At 31.8% G+C, this 18,437-nt stretch overlaps 1 long non-coding RNA gene across 1 annotated transcript; it reads left to right on the forward strand.

The window, feature by feature from the left end:
- The first annotated feature begins 2,087 nt into the window (after nt 1-2,087).
- Nucleotides 2,088-18,365, forward strand: LOC111376597. Its single transcript, XR_002699507.1, has 3 exons — nt 2,088-2,384; nt 17,494-17,645; nt 18,223-18,365. It is a non-coding gene; the product is annotated as an uncharacterized LOC111376597 (long non-coding RNA).
- The last annotated feature ends 72 nt before the right edge of the window (nt 18,366-18,437 follow it).

Below are 18,437 nucleotides of genomic sequence, written 5' to 3' on the forward strand. Positions count from 1 at the left end.
ACTACAACAAATGAAGCTCCAAAATTTCTCAGCCTAAATAAAAAATTCGATTGGAAGGAATGAAATGAACTCTTCAACAAGAACCAAAATAACTTCTCCAATGAAAAAATTCTCCACCCCTTCCACAATATTCAACTAAGATAAATTAATCTAAGCATTGCACCACAGAATTACCTTGAGTTCCCAAAATACAAATGATTTAAATTTTACCAAATAGGGCCGAAAAATATCTTAAAACAGAATCAACACTAAATAATTTTGTAGAAGGCCCTTTGCTAGATTGAAAACCTTAATATACACTTAAAGCATGCACAACAAAATCAGCTTCCTCGTACCTTTTTCCAATTGGTTTGTCCTTAACAATTGAATACTATGGCACCGTAGGTGATGGTGGTAAAACGGCATTACCCTCTTCTGAACTCGACTAAGTTGTATTCTAATAAACACAAACCCTAACCAAATCCCAACGATACTATACCAAACTGAATATCCACTACGGTACTAATTGTTCTTCAACGATTCTGCACAACCTTTCAAGATGTATAACGACGACTATTCCTCCCCTTCGATACAATTCGAGCACCTTTGAAAACCTTCAAAGTTCAACCTTTACCAATGACCTCGTACCCTTTTGAATCAAAAGTAGCCAACATGGTGAGATTTTTCTTCCCATCTAAAGCATGTCGAACATGATTAAGTGTTCTAAATCCGACTCTACCAATACTAGCTACTTGATAAGGTATGTTGTCTTTCATAATCACGACACGTTTTGAAACTCTGTCATGTGTTGCAAACAAATCCTGATTGGGACACATATGAAATGTACAAGCTAAGTCCAGAATCTAATCCTCGCCATTAGAAATAACTGAAAGATCTCCATCACTCAAATAGTCCTCTACGACATACAATAATGCTTCCGTGAGGTTCAACATCTAACCATTTTGATACAGCATAGTGCAATGTATAAGAAAATAACTGCAGCTTGATAGTATCTTCATTAATCCCTAGAACATGAAAATTCTGTCAATTTCTAAGGAATTTAGGGATGTGTGTTCAGATTTTCATGAGCTAGACCACAAAATTGGAGAGTGTTGTTAGTCAAGTTGATCCACTCTACCCTTATCTAAAAGTTGTTCATCCTAAAACTTTAGTGGAACATCAAGAACACTGAGACTGGAATGTCCCCTCATTTATTTCCACCCATTCATGTTGCTGATCCAGTGGTGTCGCTACTTTTGTGGCTGCTTGTCCAAATTGGCCATATAGGAAGAGGAATGTTTTGATCGTCAACCATTTGATGTTGTTAATTTTGTTTGTCTTTGTGTCTTCGTTTGAAAGTACGTTCTATTTTCAAATCAAACGGTTCAAGATCGTCGCCTTGTGTATGGAGCATACAAAAAACACCTTTTATTTGTAAATAAAAGAAAATAAACAAATTAAATAGCAGTTAAAAATAAAATAAGTTAAGACTAAAAGTAAATAATCCCCGACAACTATGCCAAGAGCTTGTTGCATTTTTCTATCGCAAATGTACGATATTGAAACAATTAATATAGTGGACCTTTGAATTCGGATTATCGTTTCTAGAAGGATTATACTTTAGGACTTAATATAATTTTTCTAACTCCCATTGGATGAAAGCAAACAAAGAGTTAAATTTGTTGAGAATTTTTGGTTTAAACACTTGAAATTAATCAAAATGGACACAAAGATTGATTTAGAATTCAAATAATGAACGAATATTTAGGTAGAACAATTTCATCTATTGATCACCTTTGAGCCTTAACTTAATATTTAAGAAAATCTAATGCAAAATTCGATCGAATTCTTTCATTGTATTCAATTTACCTCTCTTAAGTTCTCATAAGTCTATTTAACTTATTCAATACCATATCTCTATGGGAATCAGCCTTAGTTAAACGAAATATTAATTCTATACATTCGTATAATGTCCGCAATAATTAATACATGTTTCTCTACATGTTATACTGATTCAAAGATGGTCCCACAATGGGTCTTGGTAGGTCACATGACCATAATGTTTTAATTTTTTCAATTTTTTTATTTTAATTTAACAAGAACAGAATTCAAGAAAGACATACCAATACATACAAAACGGCAATGGAAAAGGAAAAATGTCTGCCTTCCTAAGTTCCCTTCCCTAATCCCTAATATTTCTTTGAGTCTTTCTAGCAATTGGAGTCATTGGAATATCATCCTTCATCCCTCCTTCGACAGTTTTTAGACCCTGCTGTTTTTAGCCGACGACCAATTTAGTCAAGACTCGAGAGATTTTGTGAAAGCTGCTTCCGCTTCCCATCGTTGTCACCACTTCTAGCCGTTGCTATCACCATCCACCCCTAAACGGAGTGACAACTAATAAGGTTAGTACTGTATAGTTGGAGTTTTGATTTTACATCTCCGGGCGGTCAATTAGTTATGCTGAATATATGATTTATCATTTGTGAATCAATTTAAATGGAAATTGGAACTTTGCCCATTTTTCACTTTGCTTGCCTGGGGCCATTTTTTGAATTGGCTAGAGCCATTGTTTGAGTTGTCGAAAGATTCTTGGAGCCATTTTTCAATGGTCAATTTTTGAAGTGGGAATCTCTAATTTGTGAATCTATGAAGGATAGCTTATTTGTGAATTGTAATTTATGAGATTTAGTTTGGGAAGTGGGAACTTTATCAAAAATTAAAAATTGGGGACTCATAGAGAATAATTGTGATATGATATTGAATATTTAAAATTTTTTGTCACTTTTTCAAGTTTGATTGTGCCCAACTAACTCAAAATATTCGGGTTAGCCACTATATTGATTTACCGAATTTTACTATGTAGTCTAAATATCAGATTCACCTCTCGATTCGTAAAAGATTAACAAAATCATCAAATTAATAATCAAGTAATTCAACGTATTAAACTCATAGAAAAATCAACACATATATGATAAAATAATCAGAATTCCGAATAAAAGAAATGGTCCTAAGTAGATTACATTGTCTACCTAATATGAAACTTAGCTACTCATAATGCAAAAAGAAAAACAAGAAATTGTTATTGAATACATCATTGAATTTTGAATAAAGATGTAGAAAAAGAGATCATCTTGCACCAAGATATTATTCCTCTTCCAATCAATACTTCAAACCTTGAGTTTCTTGATTTTTTCTCCCTTGATTTGCGGTCGTCAATCTCCAGTTGTATTTCTTTATCTCTCAATGTGTGGAATTCCTTCAAAAGTGCTAATAACTTATATTTATACTCCTCCACATGTTTGTGTCCAATACATGGTTTCTTGTGGGCTTCAAAATGGTCGAAAAACAAACCCTCTTCCGTCTTTAGGTGGTGCCTGGTTGTGGCGTGGCAACATTGTATCAAATTAACCTATGGCACTACAGTGTCTAGAGCGCCACAACTCTGCCAATCTATTTTTAAAGTGGCACCAAGGTACTACTATGGTATGTCAAGGCGCTACGTCTTTGTTTGTTTATGGTTCTGTGGCGATGATGCACCCACTCTTCAATCTTCCATTAACCACCTTCTCACGCAGATTCTTCTTTTGTTCATCTTTGTGTATTATAAATTGACTATTTTGTCCTTTATCTTTCCTTTCCCTCCTTTTGATTTCAAGCCATTGTTTTTCCACTTTTACAATCATTAACTCCACCTCATCAAACCTATAAAACAACACTAATGAACACATTAAAAACGTTCAATACACGTAAGATTTAGCCAACCAAAATTTTTATTTCTTTCCTTTAGACGACGCCTGCTATCTTCGACATTGCATCCAGTAGACAACGCACTGTCGATGATAACAGAGCTGTTATTCGAGATGTCGATGAGCAACAGCATCAAGTGCGTGACCACTGCGCATGTGTTGTAGCACACGAATTACCAATGCCCTGATGACTGTTGTTATATCAACTACATAAACTCAGAACATAAAATTTTCTAGGTATCAGTACAAGAGAGGTACTTGGAGATTCTTCCAAATCCTTTTATCCATTCCTCGACCATGCCTTCAAATGTAGAGGACAAACTGTTCCACTTTTGAGCTTGTGGTGTTGGAGTAACCCTATGCATCCTAAGGAGGTTCTTATGCTTGTGGCATGCCAAGGTCTTACACAACTCTCAACGAATCGTTGAAAATAGCAGCTTATGTTGTTGGTTGACTTGCCATTTTTCATTATGTAAAAAAAAAAAAAAAGAAAAAAAAATTATCTTAGAGATAATCGACAACAAACCTCAACATATTCGACGGGAAAACTCAAATTCATTGAAATATTAAATCCTAGAGGGTTGAAATAGAACCTACTGAGATTACATCTTCTTTCATTAAGGGAAAGAAATCCTTTACTAAAACTAAAATAAATAAACAAACTATTCTCTAAGTGGCTAATCGTCAACTTCGCTTGTTTGAATACCGAGTCCTAATTCCTATAAATCTTATTAGGTTAGGTTCTCATTTTTCGAGGGGTCTACTGACTTAGGTCTAGACTTAGGCTCTGATTCAAACTCCTCCTCTGGGTCTGATTCAGGCTCTAGCTCTTACTTAGGTTCGAGCTCATGCTCAGGCTCAGGCTTAGGCTCAGGCTCTTGCTATTGGTGGTTCAATACGGTTATGATATACTTGTAATATCTTCTAAAATCAATTGTGTCCCAATCCTTGGGGCAGATACAGCTCATCACTCTTTTCTCTCATCGAGTACACCACTTCTCTCTATTGAGCCCTCATAGTGTTTATAAAATGATATTGATAGGTTCGTCTCACTTTGTAATTCATGAATAGGAATTCTACAACACACTGAACAAAATTACGATCCCATCTCACTTTTTAATTCACGTAATTATAATAATCCGGCCCATATCGGATACGTTGAGCTGGTTATCCTAGTTGTTTATAACGTCTTAACCATGTCTATCACTTCTAAGTGAAATTATGCTTAGTCTTCATTAATGATATAACATTACTTACTATTCTCGCATGAAATATTATAATGGTAAATAAAATATTATTCTTTAATCGGAAATGATTATGCCGACCATAAGCATACGAAAAACATTGTATTTGAAACATTTCATAAAATTGAAGCAGAAGAAATTTAGAAGTCACGCTTACAATTCAAAACTAGAATATAATAATTCATTGTAAACATTTCCTGAATTAAACATACAAAATTTATATCTCATGCTCGAAATTAAATTAAAACATAAAATTTCGCATGGTATCATTGGTATGTTAGATGTAGTTGATTGGTGAGTGCTAAATGCCAAGAACTTCGTTTTAATTCATGTTTGTGTTTTTCTTTTTCTTTTCTTTTCTTTTCTTTTTTTAATTGAAATAAAGATAGTATCTTATAATATAGTTGAATACCCCTATTGTTACTAAGAAATAAGTCCTTAACAAAAAAAGAATTAAATAAAATAATTCTTTTTTTATACAGTGAACAGTTATGCGGTCACTATTTACTGTGAACAATATTGCCACGGTTTTACTTTATTGTGAATAGTGTCGTGCAACATCAACTACATGAATAGCGACTCGAATTCATTGTTCACATATGGTGATTTCAAATTTTATTTTATTTTTATTAACATTTATACGTACATATTTCACTAGCGCACATAGATATAAAATTTTAACAAGTTTACAGATAGGTAGACTCTTGCTGCAATGTCAAACCACAATGTCTTAAATTTTATAATCATAAAAATCGAGCTGTTATCAATATCATTTCATAAAATTAACTTTAAATCGAAAAATTAATATAAAATTTGCATTTTTATTTTTTTGTAATTTAATATAATTGAATAAAATAAATTTCAAATGTAAATTAAAGAAATTCATGACATTTAAGTGAAATGATGTGTTAGACATGTAAAAATTACTATATCTACTATTTGTCCATTAGAAACTTTTACTTGGCTACCTGCTACAGCACTCATCCACCATTCGAGCTTGACACAATCAAACTTGAAATTTTGTAAATGGAGTGAATATTTTAAAACTTAGTAGGATACAGGCAGCCCAAAAATAATATTATAAAATCAAACGTAAATTACAATATTCCATACCACCGTTTCATTAAGGGCATTTGATGATCAATTTAGTACTCTTACACATTTTTGTGTAAACTTTTGAGAAATCCAAAGAAATCTTGCATTTAATTGCATCACAGGTCCTTAGGTCAATGAGCATTTCCTGTATAATCAACTAAAATAAACGATATTTTAAAGATAACAACTTGAACATATAGTAACTTATCTTCGAATCCTATGGAAAAACTTGAATTTAGCTCGAAGAAAAATACATTCGCTGAAATAATTTTTTATCTTCGAAATAAAATCACTGAAAGATTCGATATACTTTTCGCAGGTGGTCTGTAAATATATGAGATTAAAAGTTAATTGTTGTTGGCACCTTTAGAAATGAAAAAAGGTGAGTATTTATAGCACTTTTAAGAATCCTAAATCTTTTAAATTTTGAAGTATAAAATAATGAATTTAAAAATATATAAAATCAAAATTTTATCTCAATCAACTCTAATATTTCAAGTAATTAAGATAATGAATTTAAAAGAAAGATAATAAGAAAAGTATTATCTCAATCATCTTTAAAATTTCAATATAAGTCCTATTATGCTTAGTCTTCTTACAATGCTCGCATGAACTATTATTATAAGGGTAAATAAAATATTATTCTTTGATCGGAAATGATTAAGCCAATTATAAGAACACGAAAAATATTGTATTTGGAACATTTCATGAAATTGAAGCAAAAGAAATTTAAAAGTCATGCTTACAATTTAAAACTATAATATAATATTTCATTTTAAACATTTCTTGAATTAAACATAAAAAAATTATATCTCATGCTCAAAATTAAATTAAAATATAAAATTTCACGTATTACCTTTGGTCCATCAAATTGCTAAATGCGAAGAACTTATTTTAATTCACGTTTGTGTGTTTTTTTATAAAGATAGTATCTTATAATATAGTTGAATACCCCTATCAATACTAAGAAATAAGATATAACCCAACCCCCCCCCCCCAAAACCCCCCCAAAAAAAAAAAAAATTTTTTTTTTTATAAAGAAAAAAATACCAAAATAAAAATTCTTTTATTTTAATACAGTGAACGATGCCGCGGTCACTTTTCACTGTAAACAATCCCATGGTAAATGTTCATTGTGAATAGTGTCACACAGATCACCCACATGAATAGTGAGTCGAATTCAATGTTCAAGTGAACAATGACTTCAAATTATATTTTATTTTTATTAGTGTTATAAATACGCGTATATGTTCGATGCATTTTCTAGACGCCTGTATATGGGGTATTCGCATGATAATACAGTCATGGGCAGATCTAGGCCTGTAGCCAATGCCAACTCCAGCCCAAATCCACTTGTTACCTTTTTTTTTTTTTGGGAAAATTACAACCCTACAGGTATTTAAACATCATAAATCAGGATTGATGTTTATTTATTCACAATTCAGGTATTATAATTAATTAACTATTCAACCTCATCCCATTCCCACACCCACACCCCCACGCCATCCCTAATTTCAGACAGAAATCTTTCTTTCTCTGCACTCTCCTCTCCATTGTAACAAATCAATCGTCTTGCATCAGCACCACTGCAACAGGATCGGCGTCTCTATAAGAGTGCAGCCTATTGCCAGGATCTATGCTCCCAGGTGGCCGCGCAACCTCTACCCAGTTCGCGCGACCACTGCGTGCTGTTATGCACAGATTGACGATGGTGGTGGTTGGAGTAGCATTTAGATAGCAATTGCCACTGCACGTGGCTTTTCTCTCAATGTCGCTTTAGTGCGCTCAGATCGACGGTGGTGGTTGAAGCAGCGTTCAGATTGGCTTCTCTCGAAACACCATTGCAATATCTCCGTTGGATTTTTTATGTTGTTGAACTTATGGTATCCACATTTTGGTAGCGTAGGAGTTTTAGCGTGGTTGGATGGTCGTGGATTTGGCGGTTGTATTGAGTTGTTGGATTTATTTATTTATTTATTTATTTTTGGGTTGTTGGAATGGTTGTTGGATTTGGCAGTGCTGTAGGTCTAGGTAGGATACAAGCGGTAGTGGTGACGACTGGTGCAGTATGTTTGCGTGTGGTATGTGCGGTGGTGCAATGGTGTGATATGGTGATGGGAGTGTTGCAAAATGGTGGCGGCGACAGCGATATTGGTGATGGCAATGGTAGTGGTGGTGCGTTTTTATTGGAGTGAGTTGGCATTTGTGACCCTATGACCTATTAAATACTTAATATGTGAGCGGTTGGTGGTGGAGGTGGTTGGAGATTCGATAGTTGTGGTTATGGTATTTTTGTTGACACTGGATTGGATCTAGTGGTGGCTTTGTTGGTGGTGGTGTTGTGGTGATATTGTGGGGGTGGCGATGGTGGTTGTGTAAGGGTGGTTGATAGTATGTGACCTACTATTTAGTGGTATGTGACTAAGTATTTAGTTATCTGTGATCAAGTATTTAATTGTGACTTAAATTTTTGATAATATGTGACCAACAAATTTGAAAATATGTGATCGATAAATAAATTGTGATCTATAATTTTTTTGATATGTGACTTCAAAATAGTCTGTGACCAATAAAATTTTCGATTTGTGACTAATAAATTTGATAATATGTGATCAATAAATAAGTTGTGATTTATAATTATGTTCATGTGACTATTAATTGTATAAATGTGACCTCATTATATTTAATTAATAAATATTTTTAATTAATTAGATGAAACCTGATTTTTGCATTAGTTAAACTTAGAACTTTATGTTTGAATTGTGTATAGTTAAAAGATGATTTGTCAATTTTTTCCTTTTTTATTATATATTTTTAGGTAGCCCTTCTCCAAATCATCAACAATCCACGTTCAAGTTAACAATAGCCCAAGCCCAAAACAAAAAGAAATTAAAACTCATTTGTCCAAAACTCAAACAAATGCCTTCTCACTCGCCAATCGCCATCTCTCTACCCAATCTCTTTCCTAGAAGCTGGAATCTCCAACACCACCGTAGGCGATAGCAACCCGCAATTGTTTGAGATAGCCCCAATTTCTAGGAATCTCCTCCATTGTTTCAAGGTAGGCTGTAAGTTTTATCAGGTTGAATTTATGAGATTGGTTATCTAGATTGGGTTTTTTAATGTGATTTTTAGCCCAAATTGGGTTTTCTATTGAGTATTGATTTTATGTTTTAATATGTATAACTTTTTACTCAATTCTTTTTTATTTTTACTCAATTACTTTTTAAATTATGTAAATAGGGGTTTTTTTTTACTCGATTCTTTCTGACTTTAGTGTAATAGCAGTCCAGCACTTGATGATCCTTAAGGAAAGACAATGAATTAGTTCTTGAGATTCCAACTCTGAGATTCATGTTTTATTAAAATTGAATTGGTTCTCAAGCATTGTGGTCTTTCAATTTGCATAATGATATTTATTTTTCCATGATAGCTACTTTCTTGTTTTTCTATTTCTTTTTTATTTCTTGGGTTATATTCCTTTTTGTTATGTATTTGTTTGGTTGATGGGAGTGCGGGCTGTTTCTATGTAGTATTTCAAAGGATTGTATTGCTTGCATGTATCTTTGGTTTTGTTTATCCGAAATATGGCTTAAAGCTTAATTTTCTCGATGGACTTTATATTTGTCTCGTCTGATTTGTGTATATATTTGTAGCAAAAGTTCTTTCGTAGCCAAGAATTCCTTTGAACTATTGTAGCTGCTTGTGGACTAATGCACATTACGCGTTAAAAAGTGGTGATATGTTGCAGTATTTATGTTTAATGTTTTTCCGCTAGAAATTGAATTGATCTCGCCATATGATTCGATGCCTAAATGAAGACTTAATGGTTCTATTTGTTCGGAAACATAAATATATTTTTCTTTAATTTTCTATCTAGTCCAACGGTTGCCTAGTTTTTATTTGTCATTTACCAAAATTTGAATAGATTAACTTTCTTAAGTTTCTTAAGTTTTATTATCTTAAAAAGTGAGCTATTATCAATATCATTTCGTGAAATTAACTTTAAAGCTTAAAAGAAATAACATAAAATTCTAATATACTTTTGTAATTTAATTTAATTGAATAAAATAAATTTAAAACTTAAATTAAAGAATTCATGACATTTAAGTGAAATTAAAAGGGTTAGATATTGTAACAATTATCACATCTACCATTTGTTTATTGAAACCTTTTACTTGGCTAACTGCTATGGCTGGCACTCATCCACCATCCAAGCTTGATATGATCAAACTTGAAATTTTGTAAATGAAGGAGTGAGTATTTTAACACTTAGTAGGATACATACAACCCAAAAATAATATCATAAAATCAAATGTAAGTTACAATATTTCAAACCATCATTTCATTAAGAGCAGTCAATGATCAATCAGTACTCTTAACACATTTTTGTGTAAACTTTCGAGAAATCCAAAAATAAATAAATAAATAAATAATTGCATTTAGTTTCATTACAGGCCCTTAGGTCAATGAGCATTTCATGTGTAATTACAAAAAATATATGGTATTGTAAAGACAACAACTTGCACATATAGTATCATATCTTCGAATCTTAAGAGAATCTTGAATTTAACTTGAACAAAAATACATGCTGCTGAAATAATTTGTTTAGCTTCAAAATAAAATCACTGAAAAAAAGGTTAAAAATAAATAAATAAAAATGGTATATGTGCTGTAATACCAAATTATAATGCCTCAAGTTTTATTATCTTAAAAAGTGAGCTATTATCAATATCATTTCGTGAAATTAACTTTAAAGCTTAAAAGAAATAACATAAAATTCTAATATACTTTTGTAATTTAATTTAATTGAATAAAATAAATTTAAAACTTAAATTAAAGAATTCATGACATTTAAGTGAAATTAAAAGGGTTAGATATTGTAACAATTATCACATCTACCATTTGTTTATTGAAACCTTTTACTTGGCTAACTGCTATGGCTGGCACTCATCCACCATCCAAGCTTGATATGATCAAACTTGAAATTTTGTAAATGAAGGAGTGAGTATTTTAACACTTAGTAGGATACATACAACCCAAAAATAATATCATAAAATCAAATGTAAGTTACAATATTTCAAACCATCATTTCATTAAGAGCAGTCAATGATCAATCAGTACTCTTAACACATTTTTGTGTAAACTTTCGAGAAATCCAAAAATAAATAAATAAATAAATAATTGCATTTAGTTTCATTACAGGCCCTTAGGTCAATGAGCATTTCATGTGTAATTACAAAAAATATATGGTATTGTAAAGACAACAACTTGCACATATAGTATCATATCTTCGAATCTTAAGAGAATCTTGAATTTAACTTGAACAAAAATACATGCTGCTGAAATAATTTGTTTAGCTTCAAAATAAAATCACTGAAAAAAAGGTTAAAAATAAATAAATAAAAATGGTATATGAATGAGTGACTTCACTGGGGGTATGTAAATTTATGAGATGAAAAGTTAATTGTTGTTGGCACCTTTAGAAATGACAAGTGAGTATTTATAATTTATAGCACTTTAAAGAATCCTAATTCTTTTAAATTTTGAAATATAAGATAATGAATTTAAAAATAGATAAAATGAAAATTTTATCTCAATCATCTTTAATATTTCAATTAATTCAGATAATGAAATCAAAAGGCAAAAGAAAGATCATCAAAAACATTATCTCAATCATATTTAAAATTTCAATATAATTAAATAAGATATTAAATTTAAAAGAGATAAATCAAAATATTATCTTAACCATTTTGATGTAATTAAAAGAGATAAAATTATAACATTATCTTAAAAGAATTTAAATCTCAATATATTATATAAGATATTGAACTTATCGGAGATAAAATCTAAACATTATCTCAATCATCTTTAAAATTTCAATACAATCATGAATTAAAACAAAATAATCAATAATATGATCTAAATCATTTTTAAAATTTCAATGTAACTAAAAGGATAAAAGAAAAGTATTATCAAAATCCACAGTTTTTACATATACGTCCACTTTTAACAAGATAATGATATTATAATTTTGATCTTATGTAAATTTTCCTAAATAGACATATATAAAATTAAATAAAAATATATTGTTCTAAATTCATCCAGTAATGTTTATTTTCATAAATTCTTTTAAACCTTTTTATATTTTTTTAGAGTTTATGTTTGACTAAAATTCTAATAATCATAAAACATCATCTTTAACTAAAATAATAAAATCCTAATAATAAAATATCCTCTTCAATGGAAATTAAAAAATAAAATAAAATTCAACACATTATTAAAATTATAATTTTTTATGCTTTTTTAAGTATTGATTTGATAGATGAAAATATAAAAAAAATTTAAAGGAAGTTTCAATATTTGTCCAAATATTCCTACATTATAAAAAGAAACAAACTTTAAATTATCAATTGAAACACAAACCGCCAAAATTATAAGGAAAAAAATTTAATTAATATATGATTTGATGAGGGATTTTTTGGTTGTGTGAGCAGTATACTTTTGAAAGAATCATCTAAATTCAAAAAAATAATAATAATAAATAAATAATAAATAATTGCTAACCTTTATAACTAAATATTAAAGAACCGACATGATAATATAGAAAATAAAAAGTAAGAATCAGATTAAATGTTGATAGTAATTTGATTAATATAGTAATTTTTGAAATTGTATTATGAATGTATTTATAGTGGGATAAATATATAAAATTTGTATCAATATATAATTTTTAAATGAATGAATTTAATAAGGACAATATTGAAATCTGACATTGATGAAAATAGTATTTTTTTTTAAAATTTTAATAGGTATTTATATAGAGTGGGATGTATATATAAAAATTGTAGATGTTAATAATGGTACCATTAAATAATTAGGCCCTTGTTTGAGCTCCATTATTTTCATCAAAATACATTATTCAACAGTGATTTGATCCATTTCAATCGCACATTCTTCATTAAAATAATATTACTCACAAATCAATTTTTTTTTTTTAACCACACATTTTCCATTAATATTACACTATTCAAAAATGCATTTTTTGACCGAATGGGGCTCAAACAAGCGCTAGCTATTGGACGAATATTATGTTTCTTTGAAATTCAAAAGTTGGAACTTAAATTTTTCTGGAGCCCAAATGGAAAATTGAAATAGGGCAACTTACAAAAATACCCTTAAAATTAAAGGTGTTTTCAAAAATCAAATGAAAAGTCTTTTGGAAGCAAAAAATATCACTTTTATTAAAAAGTAATATTTGCCACAAAAAAATTGATTGAAATTTCAAAAAGACAAATGAAAAAAATAAAAGAAAAAAAAACAAAAAACAAAGAGACAAATTAAAAGAAAGTGATAAAAATTAAAAAAATAAAAAGTGACAATTATTTAAAAAAAAAGTGACAAAAATACCAAAAATAAAAACAAAAATTGAACAAAATTTTAAAAAAGTCACATGAATTCCAAAAAAGTGATAGAAAATAAAAAAAATAAAAATAAAAAAAGTGACAAACACTTAAAATGTGACGAACAGGAAATATACCTTTATTTTAGAAACACAATATCCTATCAGCTGGAAGTGACAAAAGTTCAAAAAAGGAAATTAAGCTCTCGTTTGATCCCCATTTTTGGGTAAAATGGATTATGAAATAGTGATTTTTTAAAGAATGTGTGGTTGAAAAGTAATGAAATTTTTTTAAAATATGTGTAAAATATTTTATGAGAGAATGTGTCGTTGAAAATGAAATTGAAAAAAATGCATTATCAAAAAAAAGGGGCTCAATTAGGGGGCTAAACAAATAAACGATAATATTTATAATATTTCCGCAAATAATAACAGCGCTATATTGCATTAGAATTGGCAAAATGTAGTCCTAATCGGGCTCATTACAAAATACCCATCTTTTACTCAAAGTCGGTGCATGTTAACATAATTTGTAATTATTTTTGTTATAGTTAAAATAAATAAGCTATCTACAAACCATATCTCACTAAGTTCTACTACGTAAAGAACCTCTAACAAGTTATATCCACAAAACTCAAAGGCCATAACACCTAAGAACATGGTATCATAATGTTTCATTCAATGACTTACATAGTATACGAGCTGTTTAAGCGTCCAGGTGAACAACATGCCTTTGCATCAATCTGCAACTTCCTGATTTTACTGAATCATGCAAATATCACTTACATTTGAACTTTGAGCCTCTAGGACAACACGAAAATCAATTTGCTTCTCGTCTAAGTTCTCCCCATAATTGTGAATTCGACAACCACTCAAATACCTAGCATCACATATAGAATTGTGGAGGTTGGTAAACCAACATGGAACCACTTGGTAAAGATGAACAGTAGGCTAAAGCTAAGGCATCCCAACCAGGAAAATTGATATACAACAGGACGGGTACCCAGATACCATAAACACGCCTCTAACACAAGGAACACATAATGAAATAAGTAGCTTCTTAATGATTGGGAAAATCTCACCCTACACCAAAGACCTTACAGTCTAGAGAAGCCATCTCCCTCGCCATTTCAAAAATTTTTGTATGCCAGCTTTCATCCACCAGTGGCATCGTGCGATCCAACAAAACTTGATTTTCTCTTCATCCCATTTGATTCACTTTCTTCAATCACAATTCGAGCCTATAATCAATGGTGTCGCGTGAGTGGAGCCTTTAATGGGTGAATGAATTGCCTTTGGCTGGGTGAAGCTCCTGCCTCCTCTTAGGTAAATCGTGAATTTTGGGATGGTTTGGGATTTCTCTTTGTAATCAATTGGTTTTGAGGATTTTGGGACTGTTTTAGGGCTTATTAATTAGGTTATTAAAGGTTTTGATTTGTTTTAAGTGTTTGTCCATTTGTTAGAATAGTGGGCCGAATTTCCTCATTGTAATAAATGGATTGGGCTATCATTCTACCTTATGGACTTTTATAAGACTAAAAAGGCTAAGATGTTAATATATTTAAAGGATCTTAACATAACTCCTAGTTTTAAAGATCACATTTTATAAATAACAAACTCATTAAAATATTTTAAAAAGCAAGTGGTAAATAAATTTATTAAATATTAAAATATAATATAATGTACATTAATTATTTCCACTCATGCCACCTCACCCACCCCATCTTATCACCCCACTACACCACCTTCGCTCCACCTCGCCATCGGAGACAACCATTAGCTTTGGCGATCTCTCCGACAGTCGCTCCAACAGCCGTTCTGGTGATTAACTGTGTTATATGTAACTAAATAGTTTGTGACCATACCTGTGTTATCTGTGACTAACTATAATCGGATCATCTGTGACCAAGTCAGTGTATCACTGACTTGTATTGTCTATAACTAATTGTGATCAAATTTGTATTCAATGCGACTGTCTGTGACCAATTCAAATTTACTGTGTCGATATGTGATCAGATCACAATCAATCACAGTTAATACAGAATTAGTCACAACTTCCACGATAAACATGTACTTGACTTCAAAGAGTCACCATAAACAAATATTCACACATCGCAGCCCAGTACCACAATCCACCATCAGTCACTACCACCTTCACCTCCAACTTTACTACAGTCACTGACCTTTGTTATCTGTGACAAATTGTGACCAATTTTATCTTCAGTGTGATTATCTGTGATCATATCAGTCTAATTTGTGACTATATGCAACCAAGTCACGTACAGTCACAATTATTATAAATCTGATCACAAATAGTCACAATGAAGATAGACTTGGTCATACTCGATTTTCGTCGCCACTACCATCACTTCCAACAACGTCAATCTTGCACACCACCATCACTTTCAACAAATCCTAACCACCACCACTGGCATCACCACACCGCACCACACTATCATCAATACAACCTAACAGCATTGTGAACAACACCAGCACCATGACCAATACCACCACCAAATTCAACAAAAATCGCCCCAACCGCCATATCCACCACCACTACCACCAACAAAAATCAGTCACCACCATATCCAACAAAACCATCGCCTCAAAACCACCCCCACCGCATCATTACCACAGCTTGAAAAGATCTCATGCTCGATTGCTTGAACAAAAAATACCAAAAACTCTAACCAGCCACCATCGAAATCAGCAAAATTCCATATCATTTGATAGCCCTCACTCCTCTCTACACATAACCCAGCACCAGCCTTCACGCCACTAGATTTATCTACAATCGATGGCCAAAATCACCTTCTTCAGCAAGACCCATGCTCTTTCCATAATACTGGTCGGCTATACTCATCAGAGTGCACCTATTCATGGTCTTGTAACATCAACAAATCCACACAATCAAAATTTACAGCCCGATTTTTTAATCAAGCGAAAATGCAACTTTCCAAGCTCGGATTCCGTAGATTTGGGTCAAAATCAACTGAATACTCCAATTATGGACCTTACATTACCCAAGGCGAAAAATTTGATTGAGAGGAAGCCTTCACTGTTGATTGAATTGCCGGCGACAAAGAAATTCGACCGGATCGATTTTTCAAAGTCGTCTCAATCGAACAAGGCGGTGACGGTGCATGACAACTCCGCTGTGGAGGAGAAGTGTCACTACAAAGGGGTACGATAGCGGCCATGGGGCAAGCAGCGGCGGCGAGGCGATCCAATTCTAGAGAGAGAATAAGGGAAATGCGAGAGAAAGAACAAGAGAGATCGGGTGTGATGTGTGGGAGTTAAGAGTGGGTAGGTTGAATTGGGAGTATAATTATTTAATAATTTCTAATTACCACCTGAATTATGAAATTAAATTTAATTCTCTTATTTATGAAAACTGGTTTTTAAATTAAGGTTTCTAGATAATTTTCTCTTTCTTAAATAAGCTGAAGATAAACTAATAAAATTAAGTCCCTCCTTTTTTATAATGAGTAAAATTTGTAGTGTGTTACACATCATGATGTTCGTTAATTGGTTAAATAGGAGGCAAATTCCTCGCATTTCTCCTCTGATAATTGTTGGTTTGATCCCCAACAAGAGAAAAAGCAAATCAAAGGATACAGCCTTGTCTAATCTAGAGCAAAACTGATTAATTTGTTGATGAAGATTTGCAACAAATTATGAAGATCCTCCCTAGTAATGTCCTTTGCAGCTCCAGTTTTTCTTTGTCCAGCCATCGATCTGCAATAATAAAAAACATCTATTGGCTCTGATAGTAGTACCACTTTAGTTTATCAAGTAATTAATTGCAACAAGTCACCATTAAATATATCCAAATGAATTAAATCACATAAATATAAACCTAGATATCAACTAAGCAGTTTAAATATTGTGAAAAATAAATAATATCAAGATTTTGATGATGGGGAAAAATCTCTTGAAGAACACCTCACAAGGAACAAAAACATTTGAGCAAATTTGCGACTTAAATCCACTATAAAATATTTGACTTCCAATATTGGTCCAGGCACAACTAAAGCTTAAAAGACGCTGCCTCCAACTTGTAATCACCAAGGAACTCCTCTGGTTGTAAGCTCCAGCACCAGCTCCAGAACCTTAGAATCTTTTATCGTCGTGGATCGTCAAGACGAACTCGCTCTTCACAAATCGGAACTCGAGGTACATTCCTAAATTTTCATGATTCTGATAAATGTAATGGAAGTGATTGATTTGGTGTTTTGAGAATTTGGGATTTTGATGTTTTGATAGTGTGATTGAACCAACTGACTTTTGGAAATTGATTTTTGTCTTCAAAGTATGTTATGTAGGATCAAATAATATTCAACCACACTTTAGAACGTTGTATGGCTTAAGTATTTATAATATGAAATATTTGGGTTCATATAGCATAGAGAAATAGGTCAAAAATTGCGAAACAGGGCTTGGCTAACCCTAACGTCGTTAGAGGACCATCTTTGCGGGTAACGAGTGAATGAGTGATTAGTTTCCTATTTTGGGTGCTCAAGTACCAGCTTGACGTGTAGCAAACGATTTTTCGGATATTTTATCTCCTTGGTCTATGTCTGATCTCCTTGACTCCTTGTGAATCTAAACTACTATGACCCATGACTCTTTGACTTTAATTACACCATTACTTTGATTTTGTCGAGGATTTGCCAATTTACAAATTAAATATAACACTTTTGAAATGATTTTGAGAATTATAAACACCAGTTGAATGCACAATCTAATCTAGGAGACAGACAGACAGACTTCTTGACTCTACTGTTCACGTGGAAATTTGCAAGCGTACGGATCGTTGACAAGTAATAAAAATCGGTGAGTTTCAAATTTATCGTTTCCATTAGAAATAAGGTATAATATCAAGTTCAATAATTTTTATCAAATTCGACGTCATGTAATACCAAAAGAGATGATTTATATGTTTTCTATACTAATCATAAACCAAGA

This window comes from Olea europaea, unplaced genomic scaffold (assembly GCF_002742605.1).
Source record: "Olea europaea var. sylvestris unplaced genomic scaffold, O_europaea_v1 scaffold1528, whole genome shotgun sequence".
NCBI lineage: Eukaryota > Viridiplantae > Streptophyta > Magnoliopsida > Lamiales > Oleaceae > Olea > Olea europaea.